The following is a 24,450-nucleotide window of genomic DNA, read 5'->3' on the forward strand; positions in this document are numbered from 1 at the left end:
CACTGCACTCATTTTTTTCTTATTAGTGAAAATGTACATAGATGTTTTATAACTGAACACTAATTTAATATCCATGACATCACCAAAATATTAAAAACTTTCATTGAAAAAATTTAAAAAACCAATCCAATATTGTTGAATTACCTTTAACACTCCTTCCAAAAACATATTGTTTCCAGTATTGTAAAAAAAAAGACACAACAAGTCTGCTAAAGTTCATTCACCCCAAAACAAATCCACCCCAAGTTTATATGCTGTCATCCATTGAAACAAAAGAACCTCAAACATAAATAAAAATATTCACCTGCCTTTTTCCTAATCCCTATTAAATATAATTTTTTTCACAAGTATCAAAAAGAAAAACACCACGAAAATGCTTAGTATTTGCAAAGAAATTCAAATGAAAAAAAATAAAAACAAAAACCACTTTCAACAACTCACTTCATCGTGACATAGGTCAGTATCCAGTATCAGCCAGTATATCAACCCCAAAAAACTCGCACACAAAAACAAAAACAAAAAATTCGATATAACACACACGTCATTGCACCACAACCCTTTTTATTTTGTATCATATCATTCATTCGAATTACAAAAAAAAACCCATTCATTATAATATTTTTATAAGAAGTTTCCAAAATAAATAAATTTTTAATTTAAGAAAAAGACACGAGATGATGATAAAGACGAATAAATACAAAAAAAAAAACGCCCACTTATGCAATAAAATAAATAAATTTACATAATTTACTTGCATAGAATAAATATCTGTGAGAGAGTCAAGGCGCATAAATAAATCAGCACAAGAAGAAAACGGTTTCCAATTATTTACGTCGCGTCTTCGTCGTCGTCTATACTCCATCCCCGATGGCTTTTTTGTTGCAAAAAAAAAAAACAAATAAAATTAAAGAAAAAAAAAAAAAAAGCCAGACACAATGGAAACAATTTTGGGGTAGGCCATGGATATTTTATGGATGACGACGATGATGATGCGAGGTTGGCCTAAAGATATACGAAACCAACAACAAAAACCAAGCCATACCGATGACGACAACGACAACAACAAAAACAACTTCATCGTCGTCGTCGACTCTACTACGACAAACGGAAACTCAGCTCGGCCATTGAACTTTTAGGTCGGCTGGTTATAGAACTGACTGGCTGACTGATTGTCTACCATTCGCACACATTAGCAACCAACAAAAAAACAACAGAACAGGCAAAAAAAAAACTGTGCATGGTCCTTAATAGTCTGCTAAACCCTTTTTTTTGCCTTCTCTCTTGATCCTGGCTGAGGGTGTCGGTGTGTGTGGTTTTGGTTTCTTCCATATATACATCAGCTGAGTTGCTGCCTGCTACTGTGCCTACGCCTCAGACAGGGCGGGCGGCTTAACTATATGCACCATCATCATCATGGGAGAATCGGTAATATACAAAAAATGGTCGAATGACTTCAACACCATACCGTCGTATCGTCGTCGTCGTCATCATTCCCGTCACCATATTGCCTTCGGTCGTTATCGTCGTCGTCGTCGCGGGTCGTTCACAGAAAGGCCAAAGCCCTTTGCAGAACAAGAGAAATTTCACTTTTCATTTTTTGTACGTTCCCTTGCTTGCCCAACCAAGCCGAGTCCTACAACCTCCCCTTACCCCATAAATCCTGCAAGAAATCCATCCCCATTCAGAGGAGAGTATTTGTATGTGCGACTGTGTGTTGTGTGTTTTTACACAAACTACACTTAGAAGGGTAGCTCTCGCTGTGGGTGTATTGGTGCGCTCTGCCAGAGCCGAGGTTAATGAACTTTTCTGATACTGCTCTGTGCACCAACAGCAAGGATGTGTACAGATTCTATCTATCATGGGCGAGAGCACGCATGATAAAACTTTTTGCCAAATTTCTACATACAAAAAAAAAAAAAACTGCATATAAAACTTTTTCCGTTTTTGGTTAACTTTTTCTTTTTTTTTCACAAAAACTAACCATATTTTTGGGTTTTTCAAAGCACTTTTTTTGGATTTTTTTTTTTTCAAAAATATAAGAGAACTCACTTCAAACGCGATTTGAAAAAATTCACAGTCCTGAATATATTGCGAAAGTACGATAGATATTTTACTAACTTTTTTTTCCTTATTAGCTGCATTTTTTTCTTTTTTCTTTTTTAACTTATATTTAGAATTAGTTTCGAACGGTTTTTTTCAGTCTTATCGTTTTCAAAAAGTTGTATAAATAGTTTATTTTAAGTTTTTTTTTATTGTTTTTTTGAAAGAAAATAAAAATTAAAATTTTTAAAAAAATTACAAAAGCTACAGAGCAAAATAGGAAGCACAGTCGACGCCATGACCTGCCTTACACGATACCATCCCGGGATAGGACTAAAACCGATAAAGCAGCCCCGAAACCGAACACGAAAAACAGAAAAGGACAGGGCGCACTCTATACTACGAGACTATACAACAGCAGCAGCAAGGAAGCAAGCAATATACACGGTTATTTGGTGTTATTCTGCTGGTACTGTTACTGCACACAGAATTGCATGCATACATTGATAGAATGAAACAGAGAAGGTTTGTGTATTTGTGCGACGTCGACCGACAACGATGATGACTACGGTTCTATGAATAAGAATATATTGCAAAAAGCTCTCTTTTTTTTCGGCTGAAACGTTTGTGTGTCTGCAAGCAGCAAGGATTATTTTTTTTTTTTGAATTTTTTCAACGAGTCCTTGTACCAGCAGGAGAGAAAATTACACTCTCATATGTGTATTGTATAGTAGCAAAGTGATGGTGTGATTCCGCATATACGTCGTCGTTTTCGTCCTCGTCGTCGTCATCATCATCGTCGTCTTTGTTGTTGTTTTGTGTATTTTTGTTGTTGGTTGGTGTCTACAATAATGAACGGAACGAGCGAGGTCAACAACCGGATAGAAAAGAACGATAGCCCTACAACAAAAACAACAACTACAACAACAAAATATGTGTACACTGGAGGAAAAATTGCAATCGAAAGCGCCATCGCAAATTTTGTTCCTTTTTTTTAACACACGAACACACACAGACAGGCAGGAAGACTCCCTAGCTTAATATTTTTGTTGTTGGATGTGGATATGAAGGCCCCCCATCGGAGGGCGTCACGGTCGGTGGTTTGTTCTGCAACAAACACGAACAAAAAAAAAAAAATCAAGTACTTCTCCCTGTGTCGATGATTATGTTGACAATGAATCTCTGTGTAAGGAAAAAAAGTGGGGTGGGCAAGGACGATGCTGATTTTTGCCTCAAACATGAGCTTCAACTTCAACCCTTATACAGAGCACACACAATCGCCATGACCACAGACAAGAGAAAACGAAATGTGCAAAAGTTTTTCGCCCTTTTTTCGTCATCATCCCATAGTACTTCTCTCTCTTTCTTTCTCTCGGTTTGTAGGGAGGATTTGTGGAAGGAATATAAAAATTATTATACTGACTTAAGGGTAAGAGGGTTTTGTACAGAGTAGAAAGTTTTGTTTTTGTGCTTCACTAAGATAGACAACAGAGAGAGGGGAGGGGGTGAGGGGAGGGTGGTGTGAATATAGTTTGAGTTCGAATTGGTGTAGCAGTGCACGTAAATCACTTTAATTGCGCTGAGACTACGTCGTCGTTGTCGGTCGGATTGTGGGGGGATGAAAAGAAAGGGGAGCTTTATTTTTTTTTTTTGTTGCATTTCATCATCAGTCACAGCCCCAATATAGATATGTATTCAGGCAGCCAGCCAGCCAGCCAGCCAGAATAGCCAAAGAATAGTGTACAACTTGTTGGTAGGAAAGCGAATGAACGTCCTTGGGTGTGAATGACCCGCGCTGTTGGGGTGATGTTATAGGCTTTTTTGTTGCTATAAAAGTTTTCTCTAGCTGGTATTTGTGTGTGTGTATTTGATGATTGTGTGTGTAGGTTTTCGTCTTTACTGGAGAATGTTGCCAGCATTTTGTTGGGTGCGTTGCACTTTTGTAATTCGGTAGACGGGAAAATGTATGATTTTTTTTTTGTTCTTGTACTTTTTCTGTGTTCTTTATAATTTTTTTTATGATTTTTTATTTTTTTGTTTTATGAGAAAGGTTGAGGAGGTGAAAAATCTGTTTGTTCATTCGGTAAAGGTACAAGTTTTAAAGGTTTGTTTTATTTTTTTTTTTGTAAACGCTCTCCTACCGAGGTTTAGGAGTACTTTTTGAGACATTTTTACTCTCGCTTCTGTCGCCGACAAAATTTTCTGTACAATATGATGTGTATTGATTTCATGTTTTTTGTTTGTATTTTTAATTTTTAGTCAAAGAAGTTTGCTGAAAAGGGATTAATTAATTTTGACGGAGTTAATTTTAAGTACATTGATGGTGTATAGAATGGAATTTGAAGTTAGAGTAGTCTGTCTTCAAAAGAAAGGAGAATAATTTTTTAGAGAATACAGTAAAATTGCTCTGGTTAATTAAGCAAAATTAAACTTTTCTAGATTTTTCGCTATTTGGTAATAAGATTCTAGCAACTACATATGACCACTAGAAACACTTCAATCATCGAAACATGTTTGATTTTTACTTTTTTAGAAGAAAAAACGTGAAAAAAATAAAAATAAAAAAATTAGAATTTTTTTTAGACGTTTCGAAGAAGTGTTGTGAAATTTAAAATAGTCAATTTCGATTATTAAACTTAACTGTTATAGATTGCTAATTTACCAATCTTAACAAAATGTTAAACATTAGTTGAAGATTTAGCGCAAATAATAAAGTTTTTCCCTATTGAAATCAATTGAGTGAATTTTTTGTGTTTTAAAAATTTATGATTTTTTAGACACAAAAGTGACATTTGAAATCATTATAGACATAAATGAAATGAAGTTATTATTCCCCAGTTTTAATAGCGAGAAAGAAAAATGAGTGAATACTGAAATGCGTGAGTTTTTTCGAAGAAGTGCTCTGAATTACGTTGAAACGCATTTTTGTTATTAAACTTAAGTTTAATTCGTCCATACTGAATCAAACCTTACAATGAGTTAAACATTTTTTGATAACTTTAGTTTAATGATATAGATTTGAGAACAAATATACATGAACAAGGCAAAAATGCAAAAATTTGATTTTTAGTTATTTCGAAGAAGTGCTGCGATATTAATAATACTGCATTTCGATTATTAAACATTAGTTTTTTAGATTACAAATGAACCAAATTTAACAATTAATTAAACATTATATGAAGATTAGGTGAAAATAATAAAGTTTTTCTCATATAAAATCAGTTAAGTGAATTTTTGTGTGTTGAATAAAAATGAATGATTTCATTATTTCAAATAATCGAGATCTATTTCTCAAATCTCTATAACATAACAAACTATGTCAAAAGAACACCTCATATCCATTCAGGAACGAACTTCTATGATACCAACACGAAGTTAAAAAGAGAAACATTATTATCAAATTATCACGTTCCTACTAAGAAGTCATAAGATTTCCGTTAGACAATTGTCCATTTTTTTTGTTACTTTTTTGTATTTCCAATATATTGCCACACATGCAGTGAAATGCATTGAAGAATAAACCACCATCATAAAAATGGGAAAAAATACATTAAAAATGCAATGCACGATCTTAACATATTTCCAACTTCTCCCGTTACTCTTTTACTTACAAGAAAAACAAATAAAAGAAGAAAAAATAAATATTTTTCTCAGTGTAGAAAGCTTTTTCCAAAAGCTTTAGACAAATTCCACTAGACTATAACCAGAGAGTGTCAAATGTTTGCTCACTCATCCATTTCAAACAAAAAACAATATAAAAACCATCATCATCAATCCGAGTGCAGTGCACCGAACCACACACAAAAAGAACCCTGACATTCGTCGTCATTGGTGTCGGATATATGCTATTTTATGTTTTGTTTCTCTTTGATATCGCCCTCGTTCGTCCAAGTGTCTTCATTAAAATGGCTTTGTTTCCGCGTGTTCATCCATCGATGGTAACAATAAAAATTGGTATGGTAACCTCTGGAAGTTGTATACCTCTTTTATTCATACAAAAAATGTTGCGCGTGTTGCATTCAACACTTGTTGTGTGAAACTTTAAGGTGTGTGTGAGTACTGGTCGAAGCGCTTGAGTAGGTCGGTCATTCACCTTCTTTTTATTTTATTTCTTTTCTTTTTTTTTTTTTACTGAAATTGAGTGAAATCTCAGTCACTCAGTATCTTCTCATAAAAAAGTTCAATCCAATATTTTTTCTTGAGTTTATATTAATTTTTCTTTGTAAAATATTTCTTTATCATCAGGAATTGATCTTTAAATTAAAATTCCACTCACACACATCCAACTCATTTGAATGCAGGTTCTCCTTTTCATATCTGCTGCATACCAGCAGTATATTTTGTACCGTTAAACTAATAAAACAGGGACACACCAACAAAAAACACAAAAGAAACGCAAACAAAGTAAGAAAAAAAAAAGGAACCTGTGTGTTAAATGACAACAAAAAGGCGCATTAATGACATACAACGTTATGCAAATAAAATTTATTACACACATGACGTTTTTTTTCCTTCTTCTTCTTGGGTTTGGTGTTGCAATTCTTTTCATTTTTTTTTTTTGTCTTTTTTGTATGTCATTCTCTGTCAACACGACAAAGTGGGTAGAAAAAACAGAACAAAAAAAAAAAAATTGATGACACAATATTGATTCGGTCATCATCATCATCGACATTATATTGTTCGATGTCAGATATAAAGTCAGTGATTTAATCTTTTCAAAAGAAGTAAAGATTTGTTTTGTTAAAATAGAGAGCGCGTTCGAAACAAATCCAAAATATAAAAAAAGATTGGATAAGGGAATTATAATAAAAAAAAGAACAGGTATTGTTGTTTATTTCTATGCGAGGTCATTGCACCTCTCTTTTTTTCTTAACACAGAGAGTGTGGAATGAAATAAAAACATGATCTTGGGGTAAGAATTTGAGAACATCAACTATAACCTGTAAAATGATAAATGGTTTTTTGATTTGGGTTTTGAATTACATATTGAAATAACGGAATAGAATAATTGATCTAGGGAGTAAAAGGTTGCTTGTTTTTTGTCAATATTAAGTTGATATTTGGTATTTAGAGGGCTGGAAATTACCTAATAAGGTGACCGAAATGCTTTTTGAAGAAAATTTCGTATTTAATATCGTCGAAGAAGTGCTGTGTTGTGAAAAACTTCAAGCTTAGTTCAAATGTAAAACAGAACTACTTATTGCATTGCATTTTAGCGCTTCAGAAAATTTAAAATGGTTTGATAAGATAAAATCAAGTTCGAACATCAGCTCTTTTGTTTAAGGAAGTAATTGATATAAACTCCTTAAAAAAAAGTTTGAAATCGGTTAAATGACTAGAAATTCTGCACACACGTTAATAGTGATAAAATCAGATAAAAGAAACTTCGAGATGACAAAATAACAAGTTTTTCAACAAAACTTCGTTGTCATCTACAAACAATGAATTTCAAATAAATCGATCCATCAATTTTAATCATCATTTTATTTCCTGTGGTGGCAATCATGTTAGAACACACCATCATTTACCTCATCATCTCACAAATTAACCAAAAATGAAGAAACTAAAGAACAAACGTAAAAGTTCATTGCTACAGTTCAAGGTTAACAAACAGCAATTGAAGAATTAAAGACAAGGTAAAAAAAAGGGTAAAAAATGAAAGAAGAAGGTGTATGATGGAACCTGTATGTATCATACACAAATACACACACTTGAAGTGTTATTGACTTCACAAAAAAAGTTAAAAAGAACAAACACCATCAGAAATCCCTTCTTAGATCATCCAACAGAAGAATTATGTAAGCCTTCAAAAATTTCTGAATTCCTCGCCTCTTTTTCATGTTTTTTTTTTATTTTTTTATTTTAACGCACAACAAATCAATTAGTTCTAAACTCGTACTCGGAACAAAAAATAAACAAAAAATATCAAAATTTATTCAAATTTTTCCATAAGACAGAGTCTTTGTTTAGAAATAAAAAAAGAATTATGGTCAAAAAGTTTGATGGATTGGCTAACATTATGAGTCTTTATTAATGCGTATGTGAGATGATGAATAAATCCCTTGATGATGAAATCAAATGGTAAATTCTCCAAAACAAGAAACCAAAATGAATAAGAAAACAAGAGTGAAACAGACAGTTTTTATAATCCACATTTATAAAGAGATACAACAAAAAAGGGCTAAAGGAGAAGAGAATATAACAACAATCGAACGCGCGCGCGAGCACTCACATATTCTATAGTTGAACGCCCTTTTCACGGCAAGTGATTCCTTATACCAACTTGCTTCTTTTGCTTGCTTGTGTAGTATGAAAAGATGAAGTTGGTTTGTTGTTGTTTTTGTTTGGTTCTTGATTGTTATACCTCAGCTGAGAGCAAGAGCCTTTTTAGAACTGGTTTCCCTTCATTCCAAGTCAACTTCCAACCCAACAACAACATAAACCAGCCTTGTGCGCATCTCTCTAACTCTAACAACCATCAAACTTTATATAACTGCTGCTTCTGGCTGTTGTCTTAAAGCTGAAACTTCTTCTTCTTCTTCTGCCCTGGCTTGTTGTGTTCTTGTGCGCGCCATCATCATCATCATCATCATCGTGAATGATTATGAAGATCATTTCAGTTGGGAAGAAGAAAATTCAAACGAAAATGAAACCATTTCATGGCAAAGGCTAATGCACTTTTGAGCGAGTTGATGGGGTTCTTGGGCCGGGCTTGGGCTCGCTCGCTTGCGCTTGTATACGCTATACTTAGCCCACAGGATTGTCGTTTGTTAGGAAAGCGACCAAGAGAGACGTTCATTGAACTTGCAATCAAGACAACAACGATGACGACGATGAAGAATACGACGAAGACGATGGACGCACCTGGATGACTTCTTGCACGCTGCGCTGTTTATTCCTTGAATGTATTTGTGTTTTGGGATTTTCTAGTTCAGCTTTATTTTTGTTTAAGAGATCTCTGGTCATTGACTACTATCCTTGCAAACCAACCAGCCAGCCCTATATCACACTTATACAACTGCAAACCAGATAAAGAAGAGTGCAAGTGAATTGAATATGTGTGCATATGCGCGCGCGAAGGGGTTATGATCGCGTCATATAGTTTAAGCCTGTTCGCTTTTCATCCAGGCGGTTGGACCGATACGAGATGGTACAATTAAACGCTTCTTATGGTTGAACGATTTTTTTCCATCTTCTTTTTATTAATTTGCCCCATGCGTTCTCGGTATGGTCTTAAAGGCAAATGACCTTAGACAAATTGTGGACATTAAGCTAGATGATGATCAAAAAAATAAAGAACACGCCTCACTTCTTGTGCAAAAAAAAAAATGAAAACAAAATTGAAATTAGAAATGATGGCCATTTTTCGTATGGTATGAAGTGGTGGCACATACGACGACGACCATCAAGATACATTGACCTGCAACAAAAGACCAAACATGAAGGATGAGGATGGGCGACTTAGATATAACAACATGATATAATGGGATTTCTTTTCTCTCTCACTCACTCTGTGTGTTTTGTAAAAAGAGGTGCTACTGATGGTTTGCTGATAAAATGATGATCCCAAGAACAATTTTTGTCTGCACGATCCAATTCTATTGGTTATATCTTGACCGACGAAAGGTATAAACTTTGAAACTTAAGATTGTGGTAGTGGCAGTTAGATATAATTTTCATTTTCATTTCAAGGTGTTTTCTATACAAGTAGATATTTTTTTTTTTTTTGCAAAAAAGAAGAACAGGCAAAAAAAGATTATATTTTGTTTTTGTTTTTTTTATTCTTGTGTTGTGTGTATTTATTTTATAAAGTTCTTTTGCGAGCTTCTAGATATAAAGTGGTTCTTTTATGGTTTAAAAGGCGTTTATTGCCATCATCATTATCATCATCGTGTATGGCAAATGGTCAACAACCTTGTCATATATACTTTATTTTATTTTGCTGTGTGTTCTCTTTTATGAAGTGTATATTGTATTCCCTGGGGAGATAGTGAAATTAATTGTTTGGCATTTAGATTGAATTTGAGATGTGGCAGATAGTTTTGGTGCGATGACGGAGCGAATAATAATTATTATTTTGCGTATTCTTTTTGGCTTTGTTTGAGTTTGGACTGGTAGAATTAAAGTAGAGGGAAGGGGTATGTTGAAATAGAATTGGATTAGATAATCACTTTTGATGTGATCATCATTTCTTTGAAACTATTTTTTGTACTAAAAAAAGCTTTAGGCATACCAAATGAACAAAAAAACACTAATTTGTATATGAAACTATTTCTTTTAACCATTTAACATGAACATGAACATTGACTATTAAAGTCGAACGAAATTCATGAAAAGCAAACACATTTTTGTATAAAATGAAATTAAATCGAAAAAAGTTTGAACCTCAACTCTTTTGTTTTAATAATGAAATTTAATTTTTATAAGTTTTAATGTAACATAGATACTGTGCATTAAAACTTGTATTGAAATAGGGAAATAACAACTTTTATAAGTGTAAATTAAAATAAAGTTTGAACCTCAACTCTTTTGTTTAAGAAATAAATTGAAAAAATAGCTCTTAAAATTAATGTTAAAAGTCATATAATGATAAAAATTACTATTTCAAATTTTCCTAAGGACTCATAATAATTGACTTATGTCATTGGGAGATGCAATTCTTCAACAATTTAAGACAAGAAAATGTTTTGATAAAAACATTATTAAATTTATATTTTATAAAAAAATTTTATTTCAAAAATGCTTCCTTAGTTAACTATGTAAGTCTGAAAAATTAAATGGAACTATAACTTCTTATTGTATTTGTTTTATTAAAAGTATCAATCTATTTTACCGACGGCATTTGAAACAAATCTGATTTCTTCTCAAGTAATCTAAGCGATAATTTTGTTTAAATGCAGAACAAATTGTAAAAGCCTTATTTCATAGAAGTTTTGTTCCCTGCAAAATCATTGAAAACGTGCTTTTAGTACCAATTAAATGCAATTGAATTTTGATTACTTGGAACCACTTAGAAGCACGAGTGCCATTTTTTTGACATTCAAAATCGTTGAATATATGAATGCCATTAGAACTGAAAAAGCTTCTTTTTTTAACTTCATAGAATTCCTATAACTCTCATTACGTAACACCCATTATCATCATAATTAAACTCCACAACAATAAAATACTTCATCGCAAAAAAAAAAACTATACAAAGTAAGAACAAAACAAAAAATATTATAATTATTATTCTATTACGTAAGGTGATCACCACAAGGCACACAACCATATAATATTGTGGTGATCTCCGGCTTCATAATAACCTTGATAATTAATTCTCACTTTTTTTCCACCCCTCTTCATTAAAAAAAAAAAAAAAACAATAAGAAGATTCATCATTAAAATAAAATCTCATAAATCTTCTATTTGAATTTATCAAAAAAAGCCTATGTCATTGACATCCAAATATTTTCATTCAAAGTCCAATTGTTTATATCCATCAATTTGTTAATATTAAAAAAAAAAAAACAAAAAAAAAGAATAATTACAATATTTTTTTGTTGTTTCATTTAATCATAAACGACGTAGAAAAATTTAAAATTATATATTATTTAGCCTTGATATTGAAATTGAATTGCGAATCTTATTGTATAGCTCATTATATAGTAAATATTTATATATTATTGACTACTGGTACTTAAAGTGACGTAAACATTTGTGAGAGAGAAAAAAAAACAATAAAAAATAAATAACAAATCTGACTCAGATTCTAGAGGTGCTGTTTGATGTGAGAGAGAAGTCAACAAAAGTCAAAGTCAAGGACTTTTTGGTGTAAAAAAAGCTTTCAATTCCAAACAAAACAAACCTTATAATGAGAAAAATGTGATAGCTTTCTATACAACCACATGTAGTTTTTTGTTTGTTTTTGCATTTAATTATTTATTATTGACACAAAAAGTGGCTATAAATTATACTGAAAAACTATTTTTGAGCTTTTAATACATAACAACTTTACTGAAAAAGTTAAGGTCTATGTGAAAGATCATGCCCCACAGGTGCTTTGTGTTAAATAACTTTAAGTAAAAATTAACTGCGCAATCAATTTTTATCTGGTAGAAAAGGGTGTACATATAAGTGGAAGCTTTTACGTCACACTTTGATGAGATTCCCTTTATTTCTAGATAATTCCTACATTTCTTCAGAATAATGTTACATTTCCTCAGAAAAAAAAAACAAAATTGTTTGCAGTTATTTCATAGAAAATACTGGTAAAATAGAAGAAATTTGAAAAAAACAAGTTTTAACTATAACTCTTTCATTTAGAATTTTAGGTGAATTTTACTATTATACTGTCTTATTTGATGATCTAAAAAAACCTCTTTTATTTATTAAGTCCCATTTACAAAATGGGGAAGAAAAAGTCTAGTTATCTCAATTCATCAAACTTAAAAAAAAAAAAAGTTCAAACCTCAACTCTTTTGTTTGATATTTTCAATCTCTTTTTCTTAATTTTATAAAAATTTTAACATAATTTCTATTATTTTTGGTTTATTTATTTTCAATCTTTACAAATCCATTTTTTCAGAATTCAACACAAGTTTAAAAAAAAAAGTTCGGACCCCAGATTTATGATTTTGTTTCACCTGTCAAGTATTGTACAAAAAAAAAGTTTGTACCTCAGCTCTTTCGTTTGATATTTTTTTGTGTATTTTATTCTATTTTTCCTATCAAGTCTTTTGTTTTAAAGCCAATTTGCAATTGTTCGCATTGTTTACCGCATTTTTATATTCGAATTCCATTAGAGTTTACTTCAAAGTTTTAACTCCAACTCTTTCATATTCGAATTCCACTAGAATTTGTTATATTCCCGAAAGTTCTTAAGAAAGGAGTTTAAACCTCAACTCTTTTGTTTAATGCCTAAGTACAAATTATTCCACTTGATTAAAGTTCTTACAGCAACTCTTTCGTTTATTTTTTTTTTAATTTCTCAACTTACCTCTTGTAGACATTTTTGATGGGGCTTTTTCAATTCTAGTGTAATCCTTTTTCAGTTAATCCAATCATATTGTAATGTTCCATAGCAGTTAATCCTTTTTTTTGTGGTATTCTTTGTTTTTTTTTTTTTCTTAAAATTCACTTAAGAACTATTTTTCAATCACTTAAACTTTTAATTCATGGGTATATTTTCTCAATATTTTTGGTTCTGAAAACCAAATTTTTGTCTCACTTCTCATTCAAATATTAAATAACACATTACACATTTGACCGGGGGTGGTGGTTCTGTGGTTTGATATAATGGTGGGTTAAGTACCTCTTTTCAAAATCCGTGTCTTAGGTTTTCTTTAGTCTTATTTTTTTGCAAAGAATAAAAAATTCTTATCCGATTAGAAGTTTTAAAAGTTTCCACGATATTTATTTACAAAACTAGTCAACAACATACAAAAATTTCGTCCAAAATTTTAAAAATTTATTTAAATTGGTGGTAAATTGGTATATATTTTGTTTGGGAGCGAAAAATTGTTAGAATTTTTATTCCGTCTATGTCGTGTTGTTGCTTACGGAAAACTGAATCACGGATGATTCTCAATTCCCAGTCCAGACTCATCGTTCGCTGTCGATTCGAGCGTATCATATCATCAACACACAAAAACCGAGCAGAAGAGCCAAAAGAATAAATATCTTCGTGCGTGTGCCTTAACACGCATACATTCAAACAAATTGTTAGAACCAGAAATAAAAGAGACTTTATTTTTTTTTTTTTAATTCTGTTTCACCTTCAATCTCTATACTATCACCAGCACCACGATCAGTTTACTTAACTTTGAGAAGAATGAAAAGAGAATTTTTTTGTTGAGCAGCCAAATCACACACACTAACATAGAAAAAATGTTCTTATTCTAATGTAAGACGGAAGCAAAAAAATAAAGAGAACATCATCTACCTGTTCGTTTTTATATTGATGATGGTTGGTTTACCTGTTGATTGTCATCATATGTTTGTAATTCATATAAAGAGAGAATCTAATATTGTTCTCTTGACACTTTGTCTAGAGGGAAAAGATTTAATAGATTTTTATCGCAATGTTTTTTTTATATCAAATTGATAAAATGAAAACTTTTTATACAATTGTACATTAGAACTCTTTTTATTTTTTTCTTCATTTCATTTTTCTGTTTTTTCAATTTTTAAAGAGAAACATAAATAACGGTAATTTTTCTGCAAATTCTCTCTCAATAATTTACTTATACTAATTCAAAAGACAATAATAAAATATGAAGGAAAAAAAAATAATTTAAAAAAATATGTCCCATAAGAAGTAACTATGCTTCTTGTGTAAATTCTTCAAAAATTGACACAAACAAAAAATATTCAATTGAAGAAACAATAATTGTAATCGTGTCTTAAGCTTCTTTAAGTCGTTGTGTAGGTACACAGATGAGGAAGAAAATAAAAAAAAAAATAAAAGTAAAGTAACGAAAAATTGAAAGAGCGAGATATATGAGCAACATTTATTTGGTAGGTCAATGACTTTCGGTTGAAAAAAAAAAAAAAAAAAAATAAAAGAACAACGAGCGCGCAAAGAGTTGAATGGTTTACATTGAGCACCACTCTGAGCTGTAGGATGGCGCTCACCAGCTCAACATCACAACACACAGATGGGTTCAATGGCTTCTTGTATATCTGCTTTTCCCAAAAAAAAAAAAACAATAATTTTTGGACTCTCAGTTTGTTGACTTCTTGTATACTTACTATATGCTTTTGATTGTTTGCTTGGATGGTTAGATTAGATTGGATAAATGAGTGAAACTATAATTTAGAATTAGAATTGAATTATTTATTTAAATTCGTAATAATTTATGGCATCGCAACATGAAATATAAATTTTACTTTTTGTTTTAAAATGTTATTAACAAAGAATTTATTAAGTGATGAGATGAGTTCATTTTCTATGGAATTTATTTGAGTAAGAATTGTCTATATTTGAAAAAAAAAATAAAAATACGTAGATACTCTAGTAAATTATTTAAAATATTTTTAATAAAACAAGAATGATAGTAATAGTCATTAAAATCCAGAAATTTATTATTTTACTGTTCAGATTAAAGGTCATTAAATGAAATGCAGTTTTCAATTCACAGGTTTCCTATTATTCATTTTTATTTAACGTTTTTACTTTAAATACATTATGTTTACAAACTTTGTATTTTTTATTATAAAATAGTTTGTATTTCTATCAAAAATTAAAAAAAAAAATGATCTAATAGATTCAAAGGCGTTCAAATTCAGCAACAGATCCGGCTTTTGACACCTTTTTTATGGGATGTAAGGGTTCAAAGTAAAAGTACTCAAGTCCATTTAAAAATCAAACGAAAAAAGTATTTGTTTTTATCATTATTAGATAATTAAATTTGTTTTATTTTATTCGTCTTAGAATGCAAATTTAAAATGATGAAGAAAAACAAGTCAAGTAACTTCTTTTTTTGTAAACCCTCTACTGTTTTCTGTAACTTTTGTCATTAGAACACATTTTATTCTCCTAAATTTTTCTTTTATTATTACAAGATGATCCGTGCACACGTTGCTTAACACGTTTTTGAAAATTTTTACTTAGTAATCTTTGTTCATCCTTGATTATACAAATTATCAACAAAAAGTTTTTTTTTTAACTAGATAAGTATTGTAGGTTACTTGCTATTACTATCAAACACACACAAAAGATTTTTCAATGTATCAAATTTATTAAAAAGATTCAAGGCAAAGTGCTTTTTAGTTTTACAATTTTTGTTAAATTTTCGAATTGAAAAAAAAATTTTTGGTTTTAAGAACATTTTATTTTGTTTTATTTTTTAAATACTACTTTTAATGCTTTGAACTTTTCTTCATATGAAGTTTATATTTAAGTCGGTCGTTGCTGCAGTACAGTGTTTCCGGAGCAACTTATCAAAGTTTAGCTTCTTGCACTTAGTATGTATTCTTAGCACTTAAAGCTTCTCGATGACTGTTTTAAAGATTACAACACACTAAAAAACTATAGCCGATAATTGCTTCAAGAACTCCTTTTTTCAAATACCTATGTAGTTGCTTCAACTGAACGAAAGGTTTCTGGAAGAGACAGAAAAAAGATGCGTCGGATTATTATAAAAAGAAGGCATTAAAAGTCAAGTAGTAAATCTCTTAAAAATTCTAGTAATGTGAGCCTCAGTCTAGCTGAAACGTTATTCAAAATTTCATCAGAGTGGTCTATCAATTTTATTTCCATTTTAAACATGAAAAACATGAAATGCAGTTTTATTCTAGGTTTTGTCATGCATAAATGTTAATCAAAATCATTACAGCTATTTTTGAGAAAATTAAAAAAACTCAAATAAATGATCGTAAGTACCTATTCGTTCTAGGCGAGACAATTTTTTTTGTGAATTATTTGAAATCATCCGTACTAATTTTTAAGGTATTTCGTTCACCCCTTTGAGAGAACTGTGTACATTTGGAATTTTCGTCATCCTAATAGTTATTATGATCGAATTTTCAAAATTTTACAATTTTTTCGACGTTTCGAGCTTGTCTACGTTCTTCTTCAGGAAATATACAAAATCTGTTTAAATTTTAAGAGGTTTTTTAAAATTTATTTTGTTGGTTTTGGATGCTTTTTTATTTTTCAATATTTCAAAATTCAAAAATTCAAAGTCTTGAAAAAGTCGTTTTAAACTTTCGAAATTTCAAAACATAAGAAAATTTATTTTATTATTTCATAAGAACTTCAAAATTTCTTATCAAATTTGCCTACAGAATAAAAGTCCAATTTAAACAGATTGTGTATATTTCATGAAGAAGAACGTAGACACATTCAAAACGTCGAAAAAAATTGTAGATTCAATAAAGACCTAAAGCCTGCTTAGGATTCAATATTATAAGAAAAAGTCACGAAGATAGAAATTATAACGAGTTAAGTTAAATATTTAAAAAAATGGATGGAATGTTAATCGAGAAAAATGTATAAAGATTGTAATTTCTAAATATTAAAAAATATGTTTTAACTTATTTGATTTTAATGAATTTGTTGTACCTATAAAAAATTATTGAAAAAAAAAACTTTAACTTTAAATTTACATCTTTATCCAGAGAAATCTGAATTTTTTCATTAATAATTCAGAATATAACTAGAATCGACTAAGAGTTCAAATAACATACATATTCTTAAACGGATGAATGACAATTAAGAAAAAAAATTAACAACTTGTTTTCAATTATCTTGAATCCCCCACTCCCAACAGTTAACCTATATAATTCTATTAATAAATCAATAACCACTTTTGTCAATGAATCATTGAAATACAAAAGAATACAAAAAAAACAAAACTCCTAACCAGAAGAAAGTTTTTTTCCAAACAAACAAAAACAATCTCAAAACGAACAATACCTACGTCCAAATACAATTAGCAAATGCAAAATAACCCGTTGTTAAGTAGTGTCAGTAGCTATACAAAAAAGAGCTCTAAACACTTTTCTAGCAAAATTCGACATCCATCAAAATGAGTTCAATGGTAATGAGTAGTGTGTCGATATATAAACACTTGTACAAACAACATGTCTTCCTGTTGGCTGCCTAGCAAACTATTCCATCAAAAACTCAACTAGAAGATGTGGAAGATTTATAAAAAGAAACAAAGAAGAAGAAGGAAGCCACCCAAGCCCAAGTATATCTTAGCTCAAACCCAACACTCTCACTGGAGCGAGCATCGCCCCAAGGGACACCCCACTCAATTTTTTCGCCACTGACAGTTAGTTTTGACTTGAACCAATCGACCCACACACAAAACTGATCTATTCTATGCGTTTGAGTTGAAGAATTATTACATTTTTTTTTTCGCGCAAACCTGTCAATCAAAATGAGCCGTTTAAGGTAAGCATTCGAAAGTTATTTCGCGTTTTGGCCATTCAACTCACCTATATTGTGAATGACCGCCATTGCCACTGACTCGACTCTCCGTATAACAGCAACGACAATCACAACGTCACATCCGTTGGCTTCCGTTTCGGACTGTCGTTCGCAGTCAGTCATTGCGGTGATTGGTATGTCGATTGTCGACTGTCGATGTCGGTCGTTTTGTGCAGTGGATGGCGATTTATTCAAAATACTGCTGTCCATTACTTTGGGTCTGAAAAGTCTTTGAAAAGTGTGTACGCAGTCATAACTGGATATGAAATAAACATAATTTCATTTATAGACGCTAAATAGTGCGTAACGCATATTAAGGAGCTAATTGCATTTGAGTAGCCTAAGGCATTGTCACAACAATATACGCACACGCCCTTTGCAATCGACGACTACGACGAACAACGATAACGACGACTTCATTTACGTGACACACGAAGATGTGTTACGTCGTTCGATTGAACTGATCGGACACGCATAAATTTTGTTTACCGTTTTTTTAACAAAATAATACAACAAGCAAGTACTTATGACTACTTGCACTAAGCGGTGTTTTATTTGCCATCCAAATGACAGGAAAAGTACTTATAACTGTTTGTGAGTGAGAAAGGGGTTCCCATTGAGTTCGTGGAACTTCAGAAATTCAAACTGTGTTACTTGTTTGTTTTGATATTTCTACAGGATGTGATCAATTGAAATTATCGGCCAAAAGAGCTTTTTATGAAAATTCATTCATTAAAACAAGAATTAGAGCAGTTGCTTCTATTTTCTTTCAGGAAAGTATGGTTTCTGTAAAACTTCTATGGGACTTCCTTCAGACAAACAATCTTCCAAATGGACTTCCAAATTTTGACTTCATCAAACTAATATATCAGAGTAATAACTTCAACTTCATGAACCTAAAAGCCTTTATAGAAGATAAGACTTTACTTATTAAAAAGTCTTCATGAAGTATTAATCCAGTCAAATAAGGGTTTAACCTCGGAATGAATGCTAATAGAAATTTTTTTTGCTCAATACCTTCGTCTAGAAGTCTAGAAAAATCTCATGACCGCAAATCGCGATTTTCAAGGTCAAAGCGCGAAATGGAGATTTTCAACTCTTAAATGTTATGGTAGAGGAACCAAATGAGGGTTTTCATATCCATTATCATTAAGAATCAAAACAATGCAATGCAAAAAACATTCATATCTATGACAAAATGGTATTTTTTGAGAAAAGGGGAAATTTTGGCATATGCACCAAAAAACATCCTTGTACAATCTTGGAATTAGTGCTAATAGGCTAATTTTTTTGTTTTTATCGTTGTTTGAATATTCTATAACTTATGTCAAAAATCTAAAAAAAATCTCATATCCGCAAGTCCTAATTTTCCTGGTTTGAAGATAAGGTGCAGATTAAAAAAAAATTGAAAAACTACACTTCAGATATTTGTGTCAGATCAACATGAATAAGGTACATTACTTTTCAGGGATCGGATGGTCAGATTGGTTTGTTTGTGGGTTTTGTTGGAATCAGCGTTAAAAAATACCTTGAAATCACATGTGTTATGTTGGTATACATATATGTACGAATCTAAAGTTTTCTTCTTATTTTTTAAAATCTGCACCTAACTTTAGTTTAACCTAGAAAATTAGGACTTGCGAACATGAGATTTTTTTAGATTTTTGACATAAGTTATAGAATATCCAAACAAACATAGAACATAGAAACCAAAAAATTAGCCTATTGGCACTAATTCCAAGATTGTACCACGACGTTTTTTAGTGCATATCCTAAAATTTCCCCTTTCTCAAAAAATATCATTTGTTCATAGATTTATTATGTTTTTTTTGCACTGCATTGTTTTGATTCTTAATGATAATTTATATGAAAACCCTCATTTGGTTCCTCTACCATAACTGTTGAGGGTTTTTCGGTAGTAAGATTGCAACTGTTATAATAATATGGGTTGACAGATGAAAAACAGATATAAGTTTTTTCAGAGACGTCAGATTGCCTTGATTTTAGATTTTAGAAGAAGAAGAAGAAGCATCATATGTGTATATAACACCATCGTCTATTTTTGCTAGTTTTGAAAATCTCTATTTCGAGCTTTGGCCTTGAAAATCGCGACTTGCGGACATGAGATTTTTCTAGACTTTTGAGGTAGGTATGTTATAGAATGCCAAAACGAAGGTATTGAGCAAAAAAAAATTCTATTAGCATTCATTCCGAGATTTACCCCTTATTTCACCTTATTTGACTGTATTATATGAGGAATTTTTCAACTTCATCCACCTAAAAGATTTCATAGACTTGATGGAAAAAGAAGGCTTCATGAAGTATGAGGACTTTTCGGAGTCAAAATTTCAACTTCATCAACCTAAAAGTCTTTATAGAAAATGAGACCTTAGGAATTCTTCATGAAGTATGAAGACTTTTCGGAGTAAAAATTTCAACTTTATGAACCTTAAATCCTTCATAGAAGATAAGAATTTAGGAATTTAAAAGTCTTTATGAAGTATATGTATGTACTTTTCGGAGTAAAAATTGTGACTAAATGGTCTTTATAGCAGAAGAGACTTCAATACAAAAAAATTTTTTTTAGATAAAATTGAATTTCAAAAACCCAACAATTTTGTGTTCATTGTGGAAAAGTGGATAGCTGAATTTTTCCAATTAACAATTTTGTTTCTTTAAGGTCTTATAGGTACTTTTTCTTCTTTTCTACCGATATACAGGTTGAATTTATCATAGTCAAGTATAAATTTCATTTTTATCGTTAGTTGGTGTTTGACATCTCAATTATCAAATTTGCAACATTGTATCTAAATTGTTCGCTTAGGTAAAAGCCTTTTAACAATTTGCTTAAACTTGCACCCCCTCTTTTGCATCAATCTTATGGATAATACAATGCTTGCTTTTTACCACAAACCTTGGTAAAGCTATATGCGGAAGATCTTAAATCGTCAGATAAAATTGAAGAAGAAGATAAAAAGATGTAGAAGAAGCTGCCGGCTGCTGACTATATGACAGGCAGCCAAGCAAGCAAGACAGTCAGCCAGTGAACGACTCCGCCGATGTACGAGCAAAACGAAGCAGCCGACTGTGAGGTTATTCGCGTTTATTGAACTAGTTACCTAGTGCCAGCGGAGAGTGTAATAACCACATAGTTGAGAGTCGAGGAGCCGCGCACAACATAAACTAAAAACAACAACAACAACAGAAAATGTTGATTCCACCAAGACACACATCAACACAAGAGTCAACAAAATACCTACCACACCGTCAGAGTCAGTCTACATAGAGTTAGCCATTCAAAGAGTGGGCTTTTATTTGCCGAGGCCGTCACGAAGTATAAGTCTACTGAGGTCTCTGAGCTCTGTGCGAGGAGATTTGAAGTTTTCTTGCAATTTTCTGTTTGGGAAACAAATCAATTTTCCTTTATCTTGTAAGAAAATCTATCAACATTTTTCGTCGTTGCTGTAAGTCCCCAAGTTGCAACTCGAGGCCAGAAATTACTATGATTACGTATTTTTTGTGATGAATGCCATCATCACGGCTGCATTCACTCGATCACTCGATATTCGACGCCACCGCTGACATAGCCGTGACTTTGGTCTTAGTTTTTTTTTTTTCTTTATTTTTTTTATTTATAGGTCGATGTAGGGTATATACACTTCTTCAGTGTTTGAGGAACAATTTTCACGAGAAAAAGAAAAACTTTTTAACTTTTCTCAATTTCTCTTGACGATGCCATTCAAAATCACTTTTTGCGAACGAAAAAACATCAAAAACAACAACAACAAAAAAAGTTAAGCAAAACAAATTGGCAAACAACATTCCTAGAACAACGACTCGTGCAGAATTTCAATTAGAACGAATGCGCGAGGTGAGCTATGTGCCATGTTTTTTGTTTTTTTTTGTTTTTCAAAATTTGCAACGCGATTTTAAATTAAAGAAAAAAAAAAAAATATAACCGAACTGTGTTATTAGGGCTTTCCGGCCAAAATAATCATATTTTTTTTATATGTTACCGGGCAAATACGAATGATATCTCTGACCTTTATCTCTGAAGCTCAAGTTATTTGCCAGGTTATTTGTTTAGTATAGCTGGAGCGGAGTATCCCACTGAAAATCCGAAAATTTGCGAAGGCCCCTACAATTTGTTTGTTATTATTTTGTATGGGCACTAGGGTGTCCGTTATTTCCCAAAGTGATGTTTTCGGGGGTGACACCCCCCAGATCGGAAATTAAGGGCCTAAATACGGGGAATTTAGCAAAAACAAATTTTTTGGGGGTCATTAACATGTGCCTCTAAGGTCATACTTTCCGCATACAAATTTGTATGGGAAATTTTTAACTCATACATAAAATTTTTTTTCTCTCGAGTTAAATCATCTATTTTTAAAATGGTTGTTGATTCTGGTTGGAAAATAGTTCCTTTAAAAGATTACATTCAAAATTTCCCGTTAAAAATTTTTTTTGTATTTTATTTCGGTTTTTGAAATTATTAGCTGTTTTCGTAGTTTTTGCTTTCACCTATCACATAATTTTAAATGCAGTTTTATTGGTTTTTAATTCTTTTCAAATATTGCATTCAAAAATTTGTGTAGGTATAAATAAAAAATTTTAATTTTTTTAAATTTTTTTTGAAATTTTTGCCGTGGGTGTGAAAGAGTCAACGTAAACTTAAAAGTTTAAGTTGATTCGGGACCAAAAATAAAGCATTTAAAACAGACTTTTTTCGACAACTTTTCATGGTCGATATGAAAAGTTCCGTTATTTTCTCAAAATTTCTGTTATGCCATCTTAAAGAATAGGCTTTTTATAACAAATATACGAAAAATGACGTCATTATATTGACATTGATATTTCCGCCTATGGCCTACTACGGAACCACTGTGCAGTGTGCCTTTCACGCAGGGTGTCGGACGTGCCTACAGAACGTTAATAGGCCCTTTTTTCATCTTAAGGTTGGGCCCTTTAATCTCCAACCCCTACCTGTTTGGAAATAATTTTCAATAGCAAACTCGAACTTATAGTAAAAACATAAAGTTTTGAGTCAATTTTGGGATATTTAAAAAAAAACACTGATTAACCAGAAAATGTTCCTTTTAGAGCCAGTTTGTTCACAGTCGATTATCTTTTAATCAAGGATTATTCCATATAAAAATCCTTATAACTTTTCGATGTTCGACATTTAGTTACGTTTCCAATTTCTTTATATAATTCTTAGGAATAAATATATATTAACTTTGAGTTGTTTTCTGGAAACTTAAATTATAAAATTAAGCATTTTTTAAAGTATCATCTCCAAAATTTTTCAAGTGAAAGTTTGATGATTTTTTGAATCTTGAGTGAAGGATTCTTCCTCCTCTAAATATATTTTGTACGCTTTTTTTGTAATTTTCGGCTTAAGCATTTTCAAAATTTTGATTGTTTTGAGTTTGAAATTTTGGACCTAGGCTTGCAGATGTCTTGTTTTTACTACCGAAAATAATTTTTTCAGTCGATTTTCTATATTTATGTTGCAACATAATATGTAAGCACTTTTAACCTTAACATACAGAATTGTATTTAAATACACAGAGAAAAATAGACCACATAAAATAGAACAAAAACAATAAGATTTCTCTATGGTTTTCATCCAAGAAGGAAACCTTATTAAAACAATCGGGGTTTCCTTATTGTTTTAAAATCTGCAAAAAAATAAAAAAAACGATGACCAGGCTGAGAATCGAACTGGAGACTTCAAATCATTAGTCGCCCACCTTACCACCTGAACCAACCTGCCATGAAAATATTGATCGCGATTTTTGTTCTAGTGCTAAGTTGCAAAAAAATCAACTTTTCAGTCAAATTTTAATAAGAGTTTCTCTATAAAAATAATAAGAAATCTCCTTAAAAATACCTTATTAATCGTTGATTTTAATAAGATTTCCTTATGAAATGTATGGACGGTAAAACAATATGGCAATCTGTTAGTTTTTAGCGGGTCATATTTTTCTCTGTGTAAAGTCATTACAAAAATAAATTATGAACAGATACTGAAATATGGGAAACATCTGCTTAAATAATTCTAGCACGTTCTACGTTCATTTTTGAGTGTACAATATCAATCAATCAAAATAATTTCCATAGATACACCTTTACACCTGGGATAGAAAACTTAAAAGACCCATTAAACTTCAATTACACAAATTGACATATTGCACTTTTGTATCTCTAATTTCTTCTTAAACCTTAAAGAAGAGTTAAACAAATCTTATTGTGGTCAATCCTACCGAACAAATTCGTGATTGATTTTAAATTTTTAGAAAGTGCCCAAAAAATTGTGTCTTCAAACTCCCACAAGTCTTAAAAACAAAATTTTCTAAACAAAAGAATACGAAAATGAAAACATCATTTATCATTCTAACATGCTCCGTACCTACAAATTCTCATATAGGATTTGCAAAATTATGTCCTTTTTTTGAAATTTCTCTTTTTTTTTGTGCAAAAATTTTACC

The 24,450-nt window shown here is 31.4% G+C and overlaps 1 protein-coding gene across 1 annotated transcript in view; it reads right to left on the reverse strand.

The window, feature by feature from the left end:
• LOC129908973 (uncharacterized) overlaps positions 1 to 13,373 on the reverse strand; it is a 35,741-nt gene extending 22,368 nt beyond the window's left edge. Inside the window, exon 1 of the mRNA XM_055985828.1 lies at positions 13,019 to 13,373. The gene's annotated coding sequence lies outside the window, so the exon portion shown is untranslated. The remainder of the gene's footprint in view (positions 1 to 13,018) is intronic.
• Positions 13,374 to 24,450: the final 11,077 nt, after the last annotated feature.

The sequence above is a fragment of the Episyrphus balteatus genome, chromosome 2 (genome assembly GCF_945859705.1).
Source record: "Episyrphus balteatus chromosome 2, idEpiBalt1.1, whole genome shotgun sequence".
Taxonomy (NCBI): domain Eukaryota; kingdom Metazoa; phylum Arthropoda; class Insecta; order Diptera; family Syrphidae; genus Episyrphus; species Episyrphus balteatus.